The sequence below is a fragment of the Oncorhynchus nerka genome, linkage group LG11 (genome assembly GCF_034236695.1).
Source record: "Oncorhynchus nerka isolate Pitt River linkage group LG11, Oner_Uvic_2.0, whole genome shotgun sequence".
Lineage (NCBI taxonomy): Eukaryota > Metazoa > Chordata > Actinopteri > Salmoniformes > Salmonidae > Oncorhynchus > Oncorhynchus nerka.
In genome coordinates, this window is record NC_088406.1 from 48,327,211 (window position 1) to 48,345,009 (window position 17,799).

At 39.9% G+C, this 17,799-nt stretch overlaps 1 pseudogene; it reads right to left on the minus strand.

Annotated features, from left to right (window-relative positions):
- The window catches only part of LOC115137047 (latent-transforming growth factor beta-binding protein 4-like), a 90,345-nt pseudogene extending 75,407 nt beyond the window's left edge, over positions 1-14,938 (minus strand).
- Positions 14,939-17,799: the final 2,861 nt, after the last annotated feature.

Genomic DNA, 17,799 nt, shown 5'->3' on the forward strand with positions numbered 1-17,799 from the left:
TCATCAACATGTGTAGTATAATCACTCATACTGTAGAGTACTGTGAGGGTTCTAATTCTCATCAACATGTGTAGTATAATCACTCATACTGTAGAGTACTGTGAGGGTTCTAGTTCTCATCAACATGTGTAGTATAATCACTCATACTGTAGAGTACTGTGAGGGTTCTAGTTCTCATCAACATGTGTAGTATAATCACTCATACTGTAGAGTACTGTGAGGGTTCTAGTTCTCATCAACATGTGTAGTATAATCACTCATACTGTAGAGTACTGTGAGGGTTCTAGTTCTCATCAACATGTATAATATAATCACTCATACTGTAGAGTACTGTGAGGGTTCTAGTTCTCATCAACATGTGTAGTATAATCACTCATACTGTAGAGTACTGTGAGGGTTCTAGTTCTCATCAAAATGTGTAGTATAATCACTCATACTGTAGAGTACTGTGAGGGTTCTAGTTCTCATCAACATGTGTAGTATAATCACTCATACTGTAGAGTACTGTGAGGGTTCTAGTTCTCATCAACATGTATAGTATAATCACTCATACTGTAGAGTACTGTGAGGGTTCTAGTTCTCATCAACATGTGTAGTATAATCACTCATACTGTAGAGTACTGTGAGGGTTCTAGTTCTCATCAACATGTGTAGTATAATCACTCATACTGTAGAGTACTGTGAGGGTTCTAGTTCTCATCAACATGTGTAGTATAATCACTCATACTGTAGAGTACAGTGAGGGTTCTAGTTCTCATCAACATGTGTAGTATAATCACTCATACTGTAGAGTACTGTGAGGGTTCTAGTTCTCATCAACATGTGTAGTATAATCACTCATACTGTAGAGTACTGTGAGGGTTCTAGTTCTCATCAACATGTGTAGTATAATCACTCATACTGTAGAGTACTGTGAGGGTTCTAGTTCTCATCAACATGTATAATATAATCACTCATACTGTAGAGTACTGTGAGGGTTCTAGTTCTCATCAACATGTGTAGTATAATCACTCATACTGTAGAGTACTGTGAGGGTTCTAGTTCTCATCAACATGTGTAGTATAATCACTCATACTGTAGAGTACTGTGAGGGTTCTAGTTCTCATCAACATGTGTAGTATAATCACTCATACTGTAGAGTACTGTGAGGGTTCTAATTCTCATCAACATGTGTAGTATAATCACTCATACTGTAGAGTACTGTGAGGGTTCTAGTTCTCATCAACATGTGTAGTATAATCACTCATACTGTCCAGTACTGTGAGGGTTCTAGTTCTCATCAACATGTGTAGTATAATCACTCATACTGTAAAGTACTGTGAGGGTTCTAATTCTCATCAACATGTGTAGTATAATCACTCATACTGTAGAGTACTGTGAGGGTTCTAGTTCTCATCAACATGTGTAGTATAATCACTCATACTGTAGAGTACTGTGAGGGTTCTAGTTCTCATCAACATGTGTAGTATAATCACTCATACTGTAGAGTACTGTGAGGGTTCTAGTTCTCATCAACATGTGTAGTATAATCACTCATACTGTAGAGTACTGTGAGGGTTCTAGTTCTCATCAACATGTGTAGTATAATCACTCATACTGTAGAGTACTGTGAGGGTTCTAGTTCTCATCAACATGTGTAGTATAATCACTCATACTGTAGAGTACTGTGAGGGTTCTAGTTCTCATTAACATGTGTAGTATAATCACTCATACTGTAGAGTACTGTGAGGGTTCTAGTTCTCATCAACATGTATAGTATAATCACTCATACTGTAGAGTACTGTGAGGGTTCTAGTTCTCATCAACATGTGTAGTATAATCACTCATACTGTAGAGTACTGTGAGGGTTCTAGTTCTCATCAACATATGTAGTATAATCACTCATACTGTAGAGTACTGTGAGGGTTCTAGTTCTCATCAACATGTGTAGTATAATCACTCATACTGTAGAGTACAGTGAGGGTTCTAGTTCTCATCAACATGTGTAGTATAATCACTCATACTGTAGAGTACTTTGAGGGTTCTAGTTCTCATCAACATGTATAATATAATCACTCATACTGTAGAGTACTGTGAGGGTTCTAGTTCTCATCAACATGTATAATATAATCACTCATACTGTAGAGTACTGTGAGGGTTCTAATTCTCATCAACATGTGTAGTATAATCACTCATACTGTAGAGTACTGTGAGGGTTCTAGTTCTCATCAACATGTGTAGTATAATCACTCATACTGTCCAGTACTGTGAGGGTTCTAGTTCTCATCAACATGTGTAGTATAATCACTCATACTGTAGAGTACAGTGAGGGTTCTAGTTCTCATCAACATGTGTAGTATAATCACTCATACTGTAGAGTACTTTGAGGGTTCTAGTTCTCATCAACATGTATAATATAATCACTCATACTGTAGAGTACTGTGAGGGTTCTAGTTCTCATCAACATGTATAATATAATCACTCATACTGTAGAGTACTGTGAGGGTTCTAGTTCTCATCAACATGTGTAGTATAATCACTCATACTGTAGAGTACTGTGAGGGTTCTAGTTCTCATCAACATGTGTAGTATAATCACTCATACTGTAGAGTACTGTGAGGGTTCTAGTTCTCATCAACATGTGTAGTATAATCACTCATACTGTAGAGTACTGTGAGGGTTCTAGTTCTCATCAACATGTGTAGTATAATCACTCATACTGTAGAGTACTGTGAGGGTTCTAGTTCTCATCAACATGTATAATATAATCACTCATACTGTAGAGTACTGTGAGGGTTCTAGTTCTCATCAACATGTGTAGTATAATCACTCATACTGTAGAGTACTGTGAGGGTTCTAGTTCTCATCAACATGTGTAGTATAATCACTCATACTGTAGAGTACTGTGAGGGTTCTAGTTCTCATCAACATGTGTAGTATAATCACTCATACTGTAGAGTACTGTGAGGGTTCTAATTCTCATCAACATGTGTAGTATAATCACTCATACTGTAGAGTACTGTGAGGGTTCTAGTTCTCATCAACATGTGTAGTATAATCACTCATACTGTCCAGTACTGTGAGGGTTCTAGTTCTCATCAACATGTGTAGTATAATCACTCATACTGTAGAGTACTGTGAGGGTTCTAGTTCTCATCAACATGTGTAGTATAATCACTCATACTGTAGAGTACTGTGAGGGTTCTAGTTCTCATCAACATGTGTAGTATAATCACTCATACTGTAGAGTACTGTGAGGGTTCTAGTTCTCATCAACATGTATAATATAATCACTCATACTGTAGAGTACTGTGAGGGTTCTAGTTCTCATCAACATGTGTAGTATAATCACTCATACTGTAGAGTACTGTGAGGGTTCTAGTTCTCATCAAAATGTGTAGTATAATCACTCATACTGTAGAGTACTGTGAGGGTTCTAGTTCTCATCAACATGTGTAGTATAATCACTCATACTGTAGAGTACTGTGAGGGTTCTAGTTCTCATCAACATGTATAGTATAATCACTCATACTGTAGAGTACTGTGAGGGTTCTAGTTCTCATCAACATGTGTAGTATAATCACTCATACTGTAGAGTACTGTGAGGGTTCTAGTTCTCATCAACATGTGTAGTATAATCACTCATACTGTAGAGTACTGTGAGGGTTCTAGTTCTCATCAACATGTGTAGTATAATCACTCATACTGTAGAGTACTGTGAGGGTTCTAGTTCTCATCAACATGTGTAGTATAATCACTCATACTGTAGAGTACTTTGAGGGTTCTAGTTCTCATCAACATGTATAATATAATCACTCATACTGTAGAGTACTGTGAGGGTTCTAGTTCTCATCAACATGTATAATATAATCACTCATACTGTAGAGTACTGTGAGGGTTCTAGTTCTCATCAACATGTGTAGTATAATCACTCATACTGTAGAGTACTGTGAGGGTTCTAGTTCTCATCAACATGTGTAGTATAATCACTCATACTGTAGAGTACTGTGAGGGTTCTAGTTCTCATCAACATGTGTAGTATAATCACTCATACTGTAGAGTACTGTGAGGGTTCTAGTTCTCATCAACATGTATAATATAATCACTCATACTGTAGAGTACTGTGAGGGTTCTAGTTCTCATCAACATGTGTAGTATAATCACTCATACTGTAGAGTACTGTGAGGGTTCTAGTTCTCATCAACATGTGTATATAATCACTCATACTGTAGAGTACTGTGAGGGTTCTAGTTCTCATCAACATGTGTAGTATAATCACTCATACTGTAGAGTACTGTGAGGGTTCTAATTCTCATCAACATGTGTAGTATAATCACTCATACTGTAGAGTACTGTGAGGGTTCTAGTTTTCATCAACATGTGTAGTATAATCACTCATACTGTCCAGTACTGTGAGGGTTCTAGTTCTCATCAACATGTGTAGTATAATCACTCATACTGTAGAGTACTGTGAGGGTTCTAGTTCTCATCAACATGTGTAGTATAATCACTCATACTGTAGAGTACTTTGAGGGTTCTAGTTCTCATCAACATGTATAATATAATCACTCATACTGTAGAGTACTTTGAGGGTTCTAGTTCTCATCAACATGTATAATATAATCACTCATACTGTAGAGTACTGTGAGGGTTCTAGTTCTCATCAACATGTGTAGTATAATCACTCATACTGTAGAGTACTTTGAGGGTTCTAGTTCTCATCAACATGTATAATATAATCCCTCATACTGTAGAGTACTGTGAGGGTTCTAGTTCTCATCAACATGTGTAGTATAATCACTCATACTGTAGAGTACTGTGAGGGTTCTAGTTCTCATCAACATGTATAATATAATCACTCATACTGTAGAGTACTGTGAGGGTTCTAGTTCTCATCAACATGTGTAGTATAATCACTCATACTGTAGAGTACTTTGAGGGTTCTAGTTCTCATCAACATGTATAATATAATCACTCATACTGTAGAGTACTGTGAGGGTTCTAGTTCTCATCAACATGTGTAGTATAATCACTCATACTGTAGAGTACTGTGAGGGTTCTAGTTCTCATCAACATGTGTAGTATAATCACTCATACTGTAGAGTACAGTGAGGGTTCTAGTTCTCATCAACATGTGTAGTATAATCACTCATACTGTAGAGTACTGTGAGGGTTCTAGTTCTCATCAACATGTGTAGTATAATCACTCATACTGTAGAGTACTGTGAGGGTTCTAGTTCTCATCAACATGTGTAGTATAATCACTCATACTGTAGAGTACTGTGAGGGTTCTAGTTCTCATCAACATGTATAATATAATCACTCATACTGTAGAGTACTGTGAGGGTTCTAGTTCTCATCAACATGTGTAGTATAATCACTCATACTGTAGAGTACTGTGAGGGTTCTAGTTCTCATCAACATATGTAGTATAATCACTCATACTGTAGAGTACTGTGAGGGTTCTAGTTCTCATCAACATGTGTAGTATAATCACTCATACTGTAGAGTACTGTGAGGGTTCTAATTCTCATCAACATGTGTAGTATAATCACTCATACTGTAGAGTACTGTGAGGCTTCTAGTTCTCATCAACATATGTAGTATAATCACTCATACTGTAGAGTACTGTGAGGGTTCTAGTTCTCATCAACATGTGTAGTATAATCACTCATACTGTAGAGTACTGTGAGGGTTCTAATTCTCATCAACATGTGTAGTATAATCACTCATACTGTAGAGTACTGTGAGGGTTCTAGTTTTCATCAACATGTGTAGTATAATCACTCATACTGTCCAGTACTGTGAGGGTTCTAGTTCTCATCAACATGTGTAGTATAATCACTCATACTGTAGAGTACTGTGAGGGTTCTAGTTCTCATCAACATGTGTAGTATAATCACTCATACTGTAGAGTACTGTGAGGGTTCTAATTCTCATCAACATGTGTAGTATAATCACTCATACTGTAGAGTACTGTGAGGGTTCTACTTTTCATCATCATGTGTAGTATAATCACTCATACTGTCCAGTACTGTGAGGGTTCTAGTTCTCATCAACATGTGTAGTATAATCACTCATACTGTAGAGTACTGTGAGGGTTCTAGTTCTCATCAACATGTGTAGTATAATCACTCATACTGTAGAGTACTTTGAGGGTTCTAGTTCTCATCAACATGTATAATATAATCACTCATACTGTAGAGTACTTTGAGGGTTCTAGTTCTCATCAACATGTATAATATAATCACTCATACTGTAGAGTACTGTGAGGGTTCTAGTTCTCATCAACATGTGTAGTATAATCACTCATACTGTAGAGTACTTTGAGGGTTCTAGTTCTCATCAACATGTATAATATAATCACTCATACTGTAGAGTACTGTGAGGGTTCTAGTTCTCATCAACATGTGTAGTATAATCACTCATACTGTAGAGTACTGTGAGGGTTCTAGTTCTCATCAACATGTGTAGTATAATCACTCATACTGTAGAGTACTGTGAGGGTTCTAGTTCTCATCAACATGTGTAGTATAATCACTCATACTGTAGAGTACAGTGAGGGTTCTAGTTCTCATCAACATGTGTAGTATAATCACTCATACTGTAGAGTACTTTGAGGGTTCTAGTTCTCATCAACATGTATAATATAATCACTCATACTGTAGAGTACTGTGAGGGTTCTAGTTCTCATCAACATGTGTAGCATAATCACTCATACTGTAGAGTACTGTGAGGGTTCTAGTTCTCATCAACATGTATAATATAATCACTCATACTGTAGAGTACTGTGAGGGTTCTGGTTCTCATCAACATGTGTAGTATAATCACTCATACTGTAGAGTACTGTGAGGGTTCTAGTTCTCATCAACATGTGTAGTATAATCACTCATACTGTAGAGTACTGTGAGGGTTCTAGTTCTCATCAACATGTGTAGTATAATCACTCATACTGTAGAGTACTTTGAGGGTTCTAGTTCTCATCAACATGTATAATATAATCACTCATACTGTAGAGTACTTTGAGGGTTCTAGTTCTCATCAACATGTATAATATAATCACTCATACTGTAGAGTACTGTGAGGGTTCTAGTTCTCATCAACATGTGTAGTATAATCACTCATACTGTAGAGTACTTTGAGGGTTCTAGTTCTCATCAACATGTATAAATAATCACTCATACTGTAGAGTACTGTGAGGGTTCTAGTTCTCATCAACATGTGTAGTATAATCACTCATACTGTAGAGTAATGTGAGGGTTCTAGTTCTCATCAACATGTATAATATAATCACTCATACTGTAGAGTACTGTGAGGGTTCTAGTTCTCATCAACATGTGTAGTATAATCACTCATACTCTAGAGTACTGTGAGGTTCTAGTTCTCATCAACATGTATAATATAATCACTCATACTGTCCAGTACTGTGAGGGTTCTAGTTCTCATCAACATGTGTAGTATAATCACTCATACTATAGAGTACTGTGAGGGTTCTAGTTCTCATCAACATGTGTAGTATAATCACTCATACTGTAGAGTACTTTGAGGGTTCTAGTTCTCATCAACATGTGTAGTATAATCACTCATACTGTAGAGTACTGTGAGGGTTCTAGTTCTCATCAACATGTATAGTATAATCACTCATACTGTCCAGTACTGTGAGGTTCTAGTTCTCATCCACATGTATAGTATAATCACTCATACTGTAGAGTACTGTGAGGGTTCTAGTTCTCCCTCTCTCCTGCATTTGGCCACAAGTTCTCATCAACATCACATCTTATGTCTTCTCTGGTGATGCATCTTGGAAAGTATCTTCTGGAATGTCTAATTCAACCCTGCCACTCTACTTTCCCCACCAACCTGTCTTCCTTGATCCATGTTTCCAAACTAAATCATTCCGAGGCCATCCTCTTTTGTATGTTTGTTAACGAGACTAAAAACAGGACACTTGGTTAGGCTTTCAGCTGAAATTGCAATCAGCTGTGTTTGGAATGATTAAATATTCTGCTAAAATGTTGTATATGTTTCAATCTGGTTACAGCAGAAATGCACCACATTTGCCATCATTGTGTTTTGAATGTGTTTTTGAACAGTTTTGGAAACAATGTGTTTGTATTTGAAAACATGTGCTGCAAATATATAGTTTTTTAGGTGGTGGAGTATGAATGAGAACAGAGTTCATGGATTTTGGAGAATGTGGTCATTGAATGCATTTTGTGTGAAAGCAATGAGAAATGATTCACAGTTTGGTCCACATACACTTCTGTTTTTCTGACTATGTGAAGAGTTTTGACAATGTGACTTCAGTTTTGACCAATACATGTTAGCAATTGAAAAAAACGAAGAGAAATCCCATGCAGCACTACTTACAAATGTGAACACTGGAATAAGAGAATGAATCTACACCTCGATTAGGATTATAGAAATCCTCATTATTTTGTTTAATGATTTTCGATTTGAGGGTCATATTTCGATATAGCATACACTTTCTCATTCTGAACTTCTAACACGAGTGGGACAGGTGTGGTTTCATGACAAAGATCAGAGGAGCAGCTGCTCACCGATTCGACAGCTCCAACGCAGTTCCACCGCCAACAACACCAAAACATCGGCTATGTGGGTGTCGGCCATCGCCGGTTAACGCTTGATCTGATTGAATCTAGGCCTAAATCTGCTTCCACTTCAGAGTTTCCTTTTCAGTGTGGCTTTGATATTTGATCAATACACCTTAGAGTGGGAAAGGAAGTATGGGAGTATATTTGTGTGTGTGCATGCCTGCGTGTGTGTGCCTCTGTGGGTGCATGCATGAATGTGTGTGAGTGAGTGTGAGTTTCGCAGTGAGTTTGTGCTTCCTGACAATGTGCAGAGCCGTGCTATGCAGGAATGCTGAGCCAGGTTGTTTTGACATGACACTGGCCCTTTAAATCCTCTGGGTCAAGGGGTTGGATCAAGTAAAGGTGTCCAATCCCTGTCGACAAGGTTTATGGAGGTGTGGATTATAATGATTACACCACAGAGATGAATTGGGAGACAGACATGAATAGGAGCTCTTCCTTTCTTAAAAGGTCCCGACCTCTTCTCTGTGTACAGCATGGTGTGTAGACAAAGTAGTGCTCGCATTGTGTGTAGACAAAGTGCCTCAGAGTTACATTGCTGATCTAGAATCAGTTAGGCCTTTTAGATCATAATTAATATGATTATATGGGCGGGGGGGGGGGTCTGATCCTAGATTATTACTCCTACTCTGAGACGCTTTAAGAATATGGGCCCAGGCCTGTCAAGGGTTTAGCAAAAGGCCCGCTGGTCCAGGGTCAAGTCCAAGTTAGGCCATCATCACAGACCACTATGGCTGTGTTTGCACAGTCAGCCCAATTCTGATCTTTTTCCCACTAATTGGTCTTTTCAAATCATATCTTTTTCAGAGCTTATCTGATTGGTCAAAAGACCAATTCGTGCCTACGACAGACTCTTCAAGACCAGAGGTGCTCAACACTATCAACACATGACATATTCACTTTCATAACATATCGAAACATATCGATACCGGACGCTTTTTGCTGCACACTGCAAGTCGAAAGGTGTCCTATCTTTAATTTGATCAATCTGTTGTTGCAGAGAATTTTCCGGCGTAGCAGGAAATGCAAATTGTAGTGTGGTCGAGGTTTAAAAAGGTCAAATTAAGATAGTATATCTGTAATAACTGTGTAGGTCTTGACCGGAATTCACATTTGCCATCCACACCCCCATCATAATCAGAAAATGATGATACAATGAAATCATACGTTCTCCAGATGTCTGGCTGAGTGAAATGGGAGGAAACACAGGTTGGACTGGGTTCTGCTGATGTTGGATGGGACATTACAACTTCCAGCTGGGTGGAGAGAACATTCCATTGTCCTATAGAGCCTGATTGATGCTCGCTCACTCCTTATTAAACCAACTACTGACAGCTTGCCATCTATATACAGTACAGTACTGGGAATAGATCAATCACAAGTACCATGATAGAGAGTTTTGTTATCAGGGGTGTCATGTCCTCCAAAAATCTGAGGGGGCATAAAGTACGTGAAGATGGCTGGGGGGTGGTCCGGAGGGGGGCTAGGCCTGAAACAGCTTTTTCCTGCAATCTAGAGCCATAATCATTAGGTTTAATTCTATGTAAAAAAAAATATGTATTTTTCTGCATATCTAAGCTTACCTCTTGAGCTCTCTGTATCCTCCTGGTGGCTATTTAAAAAAAAAGAAACTAGTATACTTCTCTGCTAAAATCTGGGTCAAATAATAAAAGGAATGGCAGTCTTATTCAGAACATTTAGTTATTGCTCACTTTTCTAAAGTCTACCAACCTTGCCAGCAGGCATGCCAGCTAAGATAGAGTAGCTAGCTTGTTTATAACTCACTTGATTGATAGCCTGAAATGGCTTCTTGGTAGCTAGTTATGAAGTTGGAACCTATCTGGGCTAGCTTAACCCAACTTCATAAAATTGTTGGTGGTTAGTAGTATTACAGAGTTATTATATATATTTTGTTAACAGGACAAATCTGAGGGGGCACGTGCCCCTGTGCACCCTATGGGCAAGAAAACTCTGGTTGTCGTGGTGATATAAGGACAACCATCCCCTACTGTATAAGGCGGCTCCTTGCAACAAAAAAGATTTATGCATGATATTCCATTATACGGTATGACGAGATCTTTATATAATATTTCCCCAACAATGTGGAACAACATTACACGTTATGGAAGGGCTGACAGTCCTGCTATGCTTGGAGAAAGGTCAGTGAACATGAGCATCTTACGTTTGGTGCATTTCTGAGTCTTGGGTGAAACGGTCCATCCGTGGCAGCACCTGTTTCCACATACGTTAGTCCTGCAGAGAGCAAGGGAGACAGACAGACGACATATTAAAGATAGCAGAGTTTATAGGATCAGATCACTGCAGCAGTCAGGTGCAGATTGTGACCAGAAATTGGCCCTGGCATTTCTAACACACCGGACCATTTTTTTCCTTAAGGACCCCACACTGGACCATTTTTCTCCTCGAGGCTGGCACAACAGCCCATTTGTTCCTTGAGGCCAACATTATTAGCCAGATAACGATAATTTTGTGCAAAAAAATCCAAGTTAGACAGGCCCACAAAGCTAAAAATACATCAGCCCATCTGGCATTTGCCCGAAATGCCAATGGCAAGTCCGCCCCTGGCAGCAGTTATCACAGTACATAGTTTAGGCTGTCATAAGTTAAGGTTAAGCTTAAAGACAGGAACCCCACACACAGAAATCACAGACACTACTGCTTTATAACACAGTTCAAGGTCACGAATACAAAATAAATCACTTAATTTGATCACAAAAGGATCTAAACACGGTCCTATTTTCACAACTTCCTGGATATTCATAAGAAACTACTTGGGGCCCCCAGAAATGTACTGTTGCTTCAGTGTGAAACAGTTAATACCTCCTTGTCTTTACACTTGCCTTTGGACGTAATAGATTCAGTTTGTTTAAAAGGGGAGCTATGAATATGAATGAGGGGCCATGGTGTGGTTGCCCTGGGTGAGAAGGGCCTCTGTCCGTCCTGTGCACAATGCATGACAGATATTGTGTTCCCACACTGGTCTGGCCGTATCTGTCTGTCTCTGGGCCAGCCACTTGCCCCCTCTGCTCCACAGATTGGGTAAACAAAACCGGATTAAGGGTCCTCTGCAGAGTCTCGTTTCTGGGGCACCCGCCTATTTATCCAGGGGGCTTCTGGGAGAAGAGGCAATTAGCACGCCAACACAAGCCACGGCGACGACGCCCTCTTCAAAGTGACAGCTCAGCGTGACCCGCGCCACCGAGCTCCCCTTATACCTCCTTTGTGGGATTTGCTGATTAGATACAGTTTTCTGGCTTTATTGTGTGTTTGCAAATAGTGGGCCAGGAGCCTCTTCCAAAAGGGTCTGACTGGGGGTCTGCAAAGTAGCAGAGGCAGGGCCCCTATTCAAACCCAGCAGTGAACTCACCCAGAGGAAGGTGAGCCTGTCTGGAGACTGAATGACCTTTGAACCCCAGGCCAAGGTGGAGGCTAATTCAGCAGATGTCACTGCCAAAACAGACTGTCAGACCATTGATGCGCCGGAATTACAACTATATCAACGCTAAATTGCAGATCTTTCAGTTTGGACACAATCCTGAAGACATTTGGTAAAGGATTTTTTAAATTGACCAGCAACATCCAATCGATCTCAACAAAAGATGTGCAAACTTCCTAACCAAACCCAAACAGGACTGTGACAGGCATATCATTGTTCTCTCAGACTGACAGTTCCCTTCAGTGCAAGTCTTGAGAACTGAACACCACCCGGTTTCTTCCAACTATGAAGACGGTGTTTAGATCGCAGCTAGTGGATGTGTGAACATTTGCACATGGCCTCATTCAACAGAGGGCATGGGTCACATGACGGAGGTCCTATATGACTAGGCACAGGGGAAGGGGTCAGCTGGCGATGGGATGAGTGCTGTTCATTCGGTGCGGTCAGCGCCTCCTCCTCCCTCGCGACCTGACAGCTGAATGCAGAAACCACTGAGACAAGGTGGAGGGGTTGCTTTCACCCCAAATAGGGAGTTGTCAGCAGCGGTGGTTGTGGAATGGAAAATTACTGGATGTTTTTTTATTATCTCTAGTCGAGTCTTAACGCGGTGCTGACACTGCTCTATTACAGTAGAATAATCCCCAGCCCCTGTGTTTACAGAACTAAGTGGGACCTGTCATCTGGGTGGAGGAGCCACCCCATTAAGAGCCTGCATACTCACACTGCTCCCATCCACTGCCATAGGCTATCCATCTTTCTATCTTCAACCTTTTCTTCTGGTGACTGAGCACCGATTCTGGAGTGTCTGACTCTTAGACTTGGGCTTTCTATCCTCTCATCTTTGAGGACTTATTCTAAAAGGCTCAGACTGAATGCCGATTCTTTAGTTCTTGGGTCTCTCTGCTCTGGAACAGGACTAATGTTCTGGAACACGAGAGCTTCTGCATTGCGGCATGTGTTGCGTTAGGGCCTATAGCCTGCCGTACAGTACAAGCACATAATGATGCAATGTTTCAGAGGAGCTCTGTGGCTGTGAATGAAAAGGCTCACACAAAGAGAGCCTTAGTTACACACAGTCACACTCTATAGGCTCACTGCAGCTCCGCCACATCAATTCATGCTCTTGTTCTAGCAGAGTTCAGGGATTTGTCCCACTTCCCTCCACTTCACCCCCGTGAGAAGATCAATAATATATTTTACCCTCTTAAATGACGTGGGGTGCTAAAGATCCTCATCAAAGAGGCTTTGAAGCGATGCCAGTTTCCGGGGAAGGTAGGTCGCTCACCTAAGCCCGGGTTGAACTGCTGAACCGCCGCCCCAGAGCCCCCCCCCCCCCCCGAGTAGAACCATGACAGTGTTTATTTTGGACATTTAGCCAGGCTCCTTCTGTGCATTGGGGCTAAATAGAGCAAAGTGGGACTGTCATGGCCCCCAAAGAGAAATGGCCTGTTGGTGCTAAGTTAGTTGTGTGTGTACTAGTTTATCTCAATTAGTGAAATGTTTTTCACTGACTGAAAACATATGAGTTGAGGCATCCAAATAAAGCAGTCTGGAAAATGGGAAGTAATGATTAATCCTGTTAATTGCTTAGAGAGCGTGTATCCTGTTTTACGCTCATGGTATGAGCAGAAGTACTGTAATGTACTAATGCAATGGGATAATCAAAATTCCTACCCTAGCTTTAAGGATCAACATTTCCTCTGCAGGTCAGGGGAATACTTCACCGGATGATGTGTTGAGTCTCTAATCTGGCCAGTTCAGAAAGTGGCAAACTCCATGAACTTTGCTGTGCATGAAGTGCCATTTCCCAGTCCTGTGTGATTTGACTTTGGGTCCATTTATCACTTGTTGTCATGCACTTTCATCAAAAGGTGCAGTCAAGTCACATATAACTTACATCGATAACTCTTATGTCAAATAGAAGAATTTCTCACAATCCAAGAGGGACTTGTGCAAACATACATACCTGTGTACATTTTTAGGATGGAATGACATTGGATTGTGGTCTACCATTTTGGATGGATAATTGAAACAGATCACTTGAAGGAGGCTACCCATCTGAAAGAAATGTACTTTAAAAGCACAAGTAATTATTTTCTAGTAGCCTGACTTTCCAGAGGACAATAATTGGCAAGCCATTAGACAAAATAATAAACCCCCAAATGTGTACCGTCTGAATCAAAATGTTTATGAAACTATCAAACGACAAAAGGACACTGAAACATGGTCTGATTCTCTATAATATAGGCTACGTTATGTAGGCTATTGTAAAACACCTGCTTTTGACTGTCGGGCTCCGGAGTTGTAAATCTACATTTATTACTGGCATTACTTACCCATTTAACTGAAGTGTGACATTAGTTGCGTATTTCCAGTATTTCTTTCCATTAAAATGGTACTGTTTCTGTTTTAATTTGGGTTTTGAAGTCGTCGTCATTCTCCTCTGAGTCTGATAAACTTGATCATTCACGGTTGCGTGTTGGTACCTGCCCGCCGTTCGCCTCTGCATCTCGTGCCCTTTACGGGCTGATCGCCTCACTAGTGTCCCACATTTCGAAAATGTAAGAAATACAAGAAATGTCACTCCAAGAACGAAAAAGTTAGCATATCTCCTGCTTGACATCTTTAGAAGTATCTTCTGCGTTACAAATCGACCCTATAAATAATCCAAGTGCAACGGATTCACCAGGAAATTGTTAAAATAAAAATACAATTTAGAAAATAAGAAATAGAAAACAATTTTATGCAATAGGTGAGCCAAAACAAAACAATCATATACAATTTGAGCACATGTCTTAGTTTGGCCTATTTTTGCAAATGTAGTTAATAGGCTAGATCATTTACTTTTCAAATAGAAAATAAACTCGACTCTTCAGACTCCACTATTAGTTCTTGCATTATTCGGAGCCTACCCCATTAGAAAATGGTAAAGTCGGTTTAAAGTTCGCCTTAAAAACTTTGAGCCAATGGGATAGGAGTTCTAAAATATAAGGACAGCACAGCCAATCAGATATGTGTAGGACCAGCGCATAGACATGGAAATAGAGGGGTGACCACCACAGCCTACAGCAGAGTCTGCCCTGTGTCGAGGTTGCCAGCATCCTCGAGGACGTTTAACAATAATACAATTTGCAACAGCACACTCAAATAGTTTCAATAAGATTCAATAAGCAATTGATTTATTCATTTTAGTCATTTAGCAGACTTACAGGAACAATTAGGGTTAAATCAAATAAAGTGTTATTGGTAGCATACACATATTTTGCAGATGTTATCGCAGGTGCAGCGAAATGCTCGTGTTTCTGTCTCCAAAAATTCACACAGTGTCTGGAACATAAACATATATGTTTGTGATGGTGTGTATATACATTATGGACAGTCAATTAATAGATCATGTGTGTATAGAACTACATGGGATGAGCCTTGACTGGAATACAGTACTGCATATTTGTATGAAGTAGGTAAAACGGTATGTAATCATTAAGTGCCTTGCTCAAGAGCACATCAACAGATTTTTCACCTAGTCGGCTCAGCGATTCAAACCAGGAACCTTATGGTTTCTGCTCCAATATTCTTAACCACTATGCTACCTGCCACCCCATCATATGTTTTCCTTCTCAGTGGACCTTTATGATTTGCAACATGTCTGCTATCATGCCTTGCAGTGTTTACACATTAGAAAGCATAACCTCTCCCTGTGCGTGTACTTTGCGTTCTGTCCTCTCCCTGTGCGTGTACTTTGCGTTCTGTCCTCTCCCTGTGCGTGTACTTTGCGTTCTGTCCTCTCCCTGTGCGTGTACTTTGCGTTCTGTCCTCTCCCTGTGCGTGTACTTTGCGTTCTGTCCTCTCCCTGTGTGTGTACTTTGCGTTCTGTCTTCTCCCTGTGCGTGTACTTTGCGTTCTGTCCTCTCCCTGTGCGTGTACTTTGCGTTCTGTCCTCTCCCTGTGCGTGTACTTTGCGTTCTGTCCTCTCCCTGTGCGTGTACTTTGCGTGTGGATAAATAATCAATCTATGCTATTAAAGGGCAGCAGTTTTCTGTCATGATGCATGGTGCACTGGAATGTAAACATACACAAACACCACCACCAAAAGGTTGAGCGCTGTCCCATTGATTCCAAGGATGTCTTATGCCTCCTGGAAAAGGATGAGTTAATGAGAAGTTAAGGAAACCAAGTGTTGTTTTAGGTAAGATGTTTGACAGATCTCCATATTTGACTATGAAAGTTCATGGTTATAAACAGTTCAATCTTTGCTCAGACTGAGACAGATCGGTTGTATCTGAAATGTATTGGGGGAAAAAACCAGAAGCAGAAGCAAGTCTTCCACCATTGACTTGGTGCTATTGAATTTGAAATAGAACAACAATTTGCGAATGTGCAGAGGTGAAGGGTATTCAAAAAGCCACTAGATGGCAGTAATGGTACAGATATGCAAAGTAATTGTGGCAAAGGACAGTTTCTGATTGTATAATTTTTCATGCTTGGCAAAGGTTCTGTTTCACCAGTAATGACAAGCGAGACAGTAATCTGAAATACTTAAGTAATAAGATGACTGACATGTAAAATTGAATGACTCAACTGTCCTTGTTTTAGCCTAGTGTATGTTTTTGACGGAGTCGATATATTGCATTTTGCATGATGCAAAACTTAGCTTCATGATGATGTGGCAAGTGACACTTCGCTTTTTGAAAATTCTACATCTTGAAAACTTGATTGCTGACATGCAAAACATTTTGGGAATGCATGAACAGTGGACTAATTCATATTTGAGTGGGTTTTTTCTTTAACGTGAAACTGGGATGTAAATTAACGCCTAGGTACCGGAGAAATCACAATGATAAATACATCTTGCAGGGGGATAATTGAATATAGGATAAATGCCCATGAAACTATTCCGCACGGGGACATTCACGTTGCGGAGCAGCCAGAGACCGTCTCAACCCAGCCCTCAATCACATGGCCTCTAGTAGTTTAGTTTCCCTCTAGGTCTTGTTCAGATGTTTCGAGACTGGCTTAAAGTGTGAATAAACATTTTAGGTATTGTAGAAAAGTCCAAATACACTGAGTGTATAAAACAGTAGGAACACCGGCTCTTTCCATGACAGAATGACCAGGTGAATCCAGATGAAAGCTATGATCCCTTATTGATGTCACTTGTTAAATCCACTTCAATCAGTGTAGAGGAAGGGGAGGAGACCGGTTAAAGAAGGAATTTTAATCCTTGAGACATGGATTGTGCATGTGTGCTATTCAGATGTTGAATGGTCAAGACAAAAGATTTAAGTGCCATTGAACGGGGTATGGTAGTAGTTTTTTTAAAAATCTGACACAGCGGTTGCATTAAGGAGAGGTATATCTATAATTGCCTGTGTATAACTTGTATTATCATCTACATTTATGATGAGTATTTCTGTTGAATCGATGTGGCTATGCAGAATCACTGGATGTTTTTGGAACTAGTGAACATAACACGCCAATGTAAACTCAGATTTTGTTTTATATAAATATGAACTTTATCAAACAAAACATACATGTACTGTGTAACATGAAGTCCTATGAGTGTCATCTGATGAAGATCATCAAAGGTTAGTGATTAATTTGATCTCTTTGTGCTTTTTGTTACTCCTATCTTTGACTGGAAAAATGGCTGTGTTTATTCTGTGGCTTGGTGGTGACCTAACATAATCGTTTGTGGTGCTTTCGCTATAAAGCATATTTGAAATCAGACACTGTGGTGGGATTAACAAC